Here is an 8,376-nt window from a genome sequence, read left to right as displayed (position 1 = left end):
TGTTTTTTGAGGGAGTAAGAAAACCCATGGCTTTTTTTGAGCTAAAATTTCCTAAGTGAGTCCACAGAGAGAAGGTGTTATCTGGTTTATTAAAAAACCTTACCGATCTGATTCTATCCTTAATCTCCTGTGTTAGAGCGAGGAATGGAGGAGATGTGAGAGATATCAATTGATTTTAAAATCTCAACTTTCAAAATGGGACCAAGTTTTTTCTCTTTCATAACTTCAGCCTTTTTTCTCTTTCATTGAATTCGTATATGAAGGTAACATAGAAGCCCCTATTTCCATTTACAAGTTTCAAAAAGCAATGAATGAATTGATCTGAACATTTACAAATGTTCAAATGAAAGCTTGTGGGGTTTTCAAGCTATCAGAATTCTTCCTCTATCAATCATGGATGAGTTGGATGTAAAATACCATCCATTAAACATTCTTTGATATAAAATTCCAAGGTTTTGTGCTTTAACCTTGGTCTCTAAGAGGCCAACAACACCTACTGCACTTGAGTGAATGTAATTCTTCACCTCCAACTACTTTCTAGTGCTATTTATACCTCTTACATTCCAGCAAAGGTTTCCATCCATTCAAGTTGGGAGGTTCTCCCCCTCCCTTATATATATCATCCTTCTTCTCACCTTCTCTACTTACTTGTCTTCCTTCTTCTGCTATGAGAGCTTGGAAGTGGTTATGTGTGCTTGTGGAAACTCTTACAGAACTTCTCACTCTAATGGGTTTCAAGGCTTTTTGAAATCCATCAGGATCCATTTCCACCTGATTCACATTCTCTGCATTCACTTGATGTGCCTCTACTGGCCTGGTGCTTCTACTATGATGGGACATCCTGTTTAGCTCTCCACACTTGTTTGACTTGCTTCTTTTTACACTCATTTGCTCCATGTCCAAATCTTTTACAATGCGTACGGTACAAAGGTGTCCATTCAAATGTCACAGGAACTCAGTGAACTCTCCTTTCTCATTCCAGAACTGGACTGCTTCAAGGATTTTATGATCAATCTCAATCTCAATTAACATATGAGCATATTGTAAATTTTCACGATTTCTGGTTGCTTCATCTCGCTTGATTAGATCACCAATCTGAGCAGCAACTTATGCAAAGACTTATCTCCTCAATATTTCAGATTCAGTTTGAGCTGGACCCAAGCTGGTACTGTTTTGAGATCATCCTTCTCAAAATCCATGTCAGAATTCCATTGTTTCCTGATCAATGGTTTCCTATCAAAGAAATAATGTCTATTTACAACAAGATCCTTGGCATCCATTGCCTTAAACCGCACTAGAAACATTCCCCTCTTTACCTGTAACGCCCCGACAAATTTACATGACCTTAATCGTCAGCGGAAGCATAACTTAATCCTGTGGGTTATGGCCCACAAATAAAGTAATAGCCTGAAATTGGAAATTCACTATACAAATACTCATCGTATAATAATACTTGTTTATCCATCATACAAAATATCCTAAAACCTCATAGAATCATACATAATCTCCATAATACAGTCTATCAGTGATCCACAACTGTTCTTCCATACCTAAACATAAAACAAAACGTCGTGAGCCGAGGCTCAGTAACATACTACTCTAACATCGTAAATTCATTTCACATCATTTTAGTTAAAAACAGGGAGAATAGAATAAGTAAAACATTTCACAAACATATCATATCATGTTACATTATCTTCTTTATCATGTTCATCATCACATATCTTTTACTTTGGTAACTTGGCAAATGTCGCATATCACATATCACATATCACATATAGGGACGTCTCCCTAAACACATATTGCCAGAAAGGCGGCCACAAATGGATGACACTCTCGGTGTCCACATATTGCCAAAAAGGCGGTCACATCATAGGTGACATTTTCTATGCCCACATACTTGCCAAGAACCATCTTTCACTTTACCTTATCATGTTTCAAATATCATAATTACATTACATCATTATAATCATAATCATGAAACATCATTAAAACCATAGCGTTATCATACTCATATTTTCATAAACATCAGAGTCATTTCATTTCATCGAAAATCATCATATTCGAAAAACCTTTCATATCCCACAATCCATGAATCAACAACATAGTGCGAAATACCATAAAACATCATTCGAAAGGGATTGTGGGTGTTAGCAGTAGACGTTACCTGAATTCCTGCTTACCAACCATGATAGCCGGGGGAGGCTTGTAATATCCTTTATCTTCTTTAATCTATTCAAGAATAATTTTATTAAAGAACGTTTCGTTATTATTTAGCTTTTAAGCTTAAATATTAGTTAGCGCTTATTAAGGTCATAGCGGTCATTATAACGTCGTAAAGGTCTCCTTAATGGTCATTATTTCTTAATCGTTAATAACTTTTTAATTAAGGTGACTCTTTAGCAACTAAACAATGAAATAACTCATTTGGTTATATTTTTAGAATTATCGAAACATTAAGGTTATATTACTACATATTATATAACCTTTCGAAAACATAACATTATTCTAGTTCATAGTTAATAACTAATTAGTCGTCCATTAATAAACTATAATAGGGCCATTAACATTATTTTAATCACTTAAAACTATTAAGTCAAGCTATATTGTTATTATAAATGAACTCAAGTATTAGTGAAATAATAATATCTTAAACTTATATTATAAATAACAAGCTTATTGGATTTTAATTAGTTTCAAACGACTCAAATTTATTTAGTAATCATGAAATATAGCTCAATACTAGATTTTAGAAAATAAGTTAGATGGTTTAGTAAAACTAACTAAATCAGTCCACTTAAGTTCAATATATTAAAGCAACAAGATTAACTTAAATGATTTAACTAAGTAAATCAGATTATAAGTCCAACATTATACTTAACTAATAATTAAACTAACATAACTTAATAAAATACTAAATCAGCTTTAGTTTAACTCAATTAGCCCATTTAATAATAAGTAGCTTAGCTAATACTATAAAGAGGTCAGATTTGAGCCTAACTATTGTACATGCAACAAGTTTATAGCCCATAGTAAAATTCAGATTAAAAATTAAGCTTACTTTTGAGTTCAAGACTCTAGGCCCAAATAAAAATAGTAAAGGTTAAAGGTTATATCTTGGGCTTGCATTAGAGAATAAGAAATCAGAAAATTAAAAGGGGAAAACCATCACCTCTGCTACTAGGAGCAGGGAGGACCACAAGTGAGGCGAGGGAGCTGCGAGCTCCGGCGAACAGCGCTTCCGGCGAACGACGGCAGTGCGACGACAAGGTGGCGGCGCGATGCTGTGCGCGTGCTGCTAGCGCGACGAGGGAGAGCGACGAGAACGAACTGCGCGAGGAGGAGAGAGAGAACGAACGTGCGTGCTGGCTTGCGCGAATCTCCGGCGGGTTGCGAGGCGGCCGATGAACGGCAGCGAGGTAGAGACGCCACTGAGCCGCGGCGCAGGTGGCACGCGCGGTGGCCGACGGGGGTGTTTCGTGGGGGGGAACCGAAACAAAGGAGAGAGATTATGGATTTGGGTTTTCTCTTTTCTTTTCTTTTAGTTACAATTTTCCGGCGATTATTGACTGAATTTCAGATTAGAGGGAGAAGAGATGATGAAGGTTGTTGTTGGTGAGTTCTTGATGTTGAATTTCCATGGCTATTTATAGTGGAGTTTGGAGGTTTTAAAATCAGTGGTTGGGAGGAAGATGGTGAAGTAAATAATCTGAATTTGTCAACTTGAAGAAGCTTTGGGTGAGGATTGGTGACAGATTTGTCTGATGAAGGAGAAGAAGAGGGGGTGATTGCATGTGTGCCATGTGTTTGCCATGAAAATGAAGGAATTGAAGGAGGAGGAAGAAGGCAGTCAACTTTCTCAATTTTATAATATTTTCTTTATTTTTCTTTTAATTATGAAATCAGAAAATGGTCATGGTTTTAACTTTCAACCACCTAGTTGGGTGATGGTTAAATATAAGTCTAATATTTTCTGGTTAAACAAAAGAATAGGATTACCCCTTTTTACAAAATCTAGTAATTTATGTTTAACATAATAAAAGAAAATCTAAATCTTAGTCAAATTAGTGATAACTATATTTAATTAATTACTTAAACATGGTTAAGTTTTTAGGATATTACATCCTTACCCCCTTAGAAAAAGTTTAGTCCTCGAAACTTGCAATTTAGTTAATCAAGCTAAATTCATTTAACAAGACCAAGGTCTCAAGCCTTCATGGCTTCGTTAGATATTCAGCCTCCATTCCGCCATCATTTTTTTTTTTTTGTATCTCTACTTCAACTCGACTCGCGAAAGAGGAGCAAAGAAAACAAAAAGGGCAAACTTGTTGGCAATGAATTCCAACTAACTCATTTGATGAGCCTTGTTTGAAATTCTTTTGGTTTCTCAAATTATCAAGATACATACTTTAGAGTAACACATATCATAAAAAAAAATGCATGATACTACGTACGCATTAAGAGGTAACTACAGATAATCACATGCACCACATCTTTACATAACAGATTCATATTAGCACAGCAAAAGCGCAAACGCTCAAATGGCTTGGTTTACTTATTTTTTAGCCAACCATTAAACTATTTAAAACCTTTACGCTACGACATGGAGATCATAGTGTTCCTGAATCTAACCTCAAACTTTCTCAGCACAACTTTACTTTCCATAATATGTGTTGAATCCTTGTGAATTTAAATATCCATGACACAATTCCATACTACGCCCGCTAATTTTACTTAGAAATCTTAAACTCGAATGTCAATCATGCCCCTTAATATATCAACCATTCTTTTCTTACTCATTATCATTTGACGATTCTCATTCCTCTTGGTATATAATATACATTTTCTTATCAATTCCAACAAAGGCATTCATAAGCATCACATTTTGGTTCGCTCTCTATAATAACAGTATCATCTAATAAGGCATTCATTCACTAAAGATCCCTAAACCAATATTGTGCATTCCAAATTTTCAATCATCACATTATCATACCAAATCAATATCATTATTATAGCCTCAACGTTAAGCACTTACTAATCTGACAATGTCATAATGTACTCCTTACCAACTTCCTTACCTAGCTAACATCAATACTCAAGATCTTAATTATTCAAGGCTTCACCGATCCAAATAATATTTACTTCTCATCACAATTTCAATTTCCTCCACATTTTTCCATTATCCTCTTTTATTGGTAATTCGATCACTTGAATTCATTCCTAGATCATCTCAATACCATACACGAAGAAACCATTTATCTAACAACATTTCAAACTTAGAAATTCTTTGTCCCAAATCTTGATTAAACAGAAAAGTCAAGCACTTTTGCACATTGATTTTTGTCTCGTCATCAACGCTTATTCCATATGGCTATTATATCTCCAAGTAACAAATTCCTATTCCTTCAAGACATCGATTCGTCTAACTCTTCAATACTTAGTCATAATTTATTTTTCACTACAATCCCATAACATCCCAATAAGTGGTTCGCATCACATTATGAAGTGCTTCAACCATTAAAACTAAAATCCTTAATAACTAAAGTAATGGTAATTGTTTTCTAATTCCTCAAGTAGAATTTCTAAATCCCTTCAAAATTTTTGAATCTCCAAAATCGTCATATGAGCTCCTATAAAGTAAAAATTCAATCTTAACTTATAACCATCAGGATTTCATATCGCTTAACCTTTTTTTTTTTTTTATCATCCCACAAATAACCCTACTCATCATAACATATCTAAATATCATTTCGTGTATTACCTCGAGCATCAAATATTACTACTCATACCTCAAGAGATCGTTCACCTTAGTCCCTATAACTCATATAACCATCATTTTATCCTCAAGTTATCCAACATCAATCTTTGCAGAAAATTCATGCCAAGTTTAAATCGTAAAATTTTCCATTTAAGATCTTACACTCTAGTAACCCCAAAGCTTTACGTTATTCTAATTTTCCAATAATACTTCAAAGGATCATAATTAAGTTCAAATCCTCACTTCTTTAAGATTCTAATAACCCAAATAATCCTCAACTCCTAATAACTCATTCATGGAAGTAAACCTCAAATTTTTCATCCATTGTCTTATATCTCATCTTATATCAACCCAAATGGTCATTTACTAACCTCGAGTTTTCCTTAATATCTAATTTCCCAAAGGACCACTCCTAGGCGGTGCAAAGTCTAATACTCCGCACTTCCGGCTAGGTTTCGGCTCTGATACCACTCTGTAACGCCCCGACAAATTTACATGACCTTAATCGTCAGCGGAAGCATAACTTAATCCTGTGGGTTATGGCCCACAAATAAAGTAATAGCCTGAAATTGGAAATTCACTATACAAATACTCATCGTATAATAATACTTGTTTATCCATCATACAAAATATCCTAAAACCTCATAGAATCATACATAATTCCATAATGCAGTCTATCAGTGATCCACAACTGTTCTTCCATACCTAAAACATAAAACAAAACGTCGTGAGCCGAGGCTCAGTAACATACTACTCTAACATCGTAAATTCATTTCACATCATTTTAGTTAAAAACAAGGAGAATAGAATAAGTAAAACATTTCACAAACATATCATATCAGTTACATTATCTTCTTTATCATGTTCATCATCACATATCTTTTACTTTGGTAACTTGGCAAATGTCGCATATCACATATCACATATCACATATAGGGACGTCTCCCTAAACACATATTGCCAGAAAGGCGGCCACAAATGGATGACACTCTCGGTGTCCACATATTGCCAAAAAGGCGGTCACATCATAGGTGACATTTTCTATGCCCACATACTTGCCAAGAACCATCTTTCACTTTACCTTATCATGTTTCAAATATCATAATTACATTACATCATTATAATCATAATCATGAAACATCATTAAAACCATAGCGTTATATACTCATATTTTCATAAACATCAGAGTCATTTCATTTCATCGAAAATCATCATATTCGAAAAACCTTTCATATCCCACAATCCATGAATCAACAACATAGTGCGAAATACCATAAAACATCATTCGAAAGGGATTGTGGGTGTTAGCAGTAGACTTTACCTGAATTCCTGCTTACCAACCATGATAGCCGGGGGAGGCTTGTAATATCCTTTATCTTCTTTAATCTATTCAAGAATAATTTTATTAAAGAACGTTTCGTTATTATTTAGCTTTTAAGCTTAAATATTAGTTAGCGCTTATTAAGGTCATAGCGGTCATTATAACGTCGTAAAGGTCTCCTTAATGGTCATTATTTCTTAATCGTTAATAACTTTTTAATTAAGGTGACTCTTTAGCAACTAAACAATGAAATAACTCATTTGGTTATATTTTTAGAATTATCGAAACATTAAGGTTATATTACTACATATTATATAACCTTTCGAAAACATAACATTGTTCTAGTCATAGTTAATAACTAATTAGTCGTCCATTAATAAACTATAATAGGGCCATTAACATTATTTTAATCACTTAAAACTATTAAGTCAAGCTATATTGTTATTATAAATGAACTCAAGTATTAGTGAAATAATAATATCTTAAACTTATATTATAAATAACAAGCTTATTGGATTTTAATTAGTTTCAAACGACTCAAATTTATTTAGTAATCATGAAATATAGCTCAATACTAGATTTTAGAAAATAAGTTAGATGGTTTAGTAAAACTAACTAAATCAGTCCACTTAAGTTCAATATATTAAAGCAACAAGATTAACTTAAATGATTTAACTAAGTAAATCAGATTATAAGTCCAACATTATACTTAACTTAATAATTAAACTAACATAACTTAATAAAATACTAAATCAGCTTTAGTTTAACTCAATTAGCCCATTTAATAATAAGTAGCTTAGCTAATACTATAAAGAGGTCAGATTTGAGCCTAACTATTGTACATGCAACAAGTTTATAGCCCATAGTAAAATTCAGATTAAAAATTAAGCTTACTTTTGAGTTCAATACTCTAGGCCCAAATAAAAATAGTAAAGGTTAAAGGTTATATCTTGGGCTTGCATTAGAGAATAAGAAATCAGAAAATTAAAAGGGGAAAACCATCACCTCTGCTACTAGGAGCAGGGAGGACCACAAGTGAGGCAAGGGAGCTGCGAGCTCCGGTGAACAGCGCTTCCGGCGAACGACGGCAGTGCGACGGCAAGGTGGCGGCGCGATGCTGTGCGCGTGCTGCTAGCGCGACGAGGGAGAGCGACGAGAACGAGCTGCGCGAGGAGGAGAGAGAGAACGAACGTGCGTGCTGGCTTGCGCGAATCTCCGGCGGGTTGCGAGGCGGCCGACGAACGGCAGCGAGGTAGAGACGCCACTGAGCCGCGGCGCAGGTGGCGCGCGCGGTGGC

General features: G+C 34.8%; 1 long non-coding RNA gene across 1 annotated transcript; it reads right to left on the bottom strand.

Moving 5' to 3' along the window:
* Positions 1-5,010: 5,010 nt before the first annotated feature.
* On the bottom strand, positions 5,011-8,152 carry LOC125496317 (uncharacterized). Its single transcript, XR_007272992.2, has 3 exons — positions 8,085-8,152; positions 7,080-7,144; positions 5,011-6,463 (listed from the first exon to the last, which is right to left on the bottom strand). It is a non-coding gene; the product is annotated as an uncharacterized LOC125496317 (long non-coding RNA).
* Between the last annotated feature and the right edge of the window lie 224 nt (positions 8,153-8,376).

This window comes from Beta vulgaris, chromosome 4, assembly GCF_026745355.1.
Source record: "Beta vulgaris subsp. vulgaris cultivar EL10 chromosome 4, EL10.2, whole genome shotgun sequence".
In the NCBI taxonomy this organism is placed as follows: domain Eukaryota; kingdom Viridiplantae; phylum Streptophyta; class Magnoliopsida; order Caryophyllales; family Amaranthaceae; genus Beta; species Beta vulgaris.
Note: the sequence above shows the minus strand (reverse complement) of the source record. Positions and strands in the feature narration are given on the sequence as shown.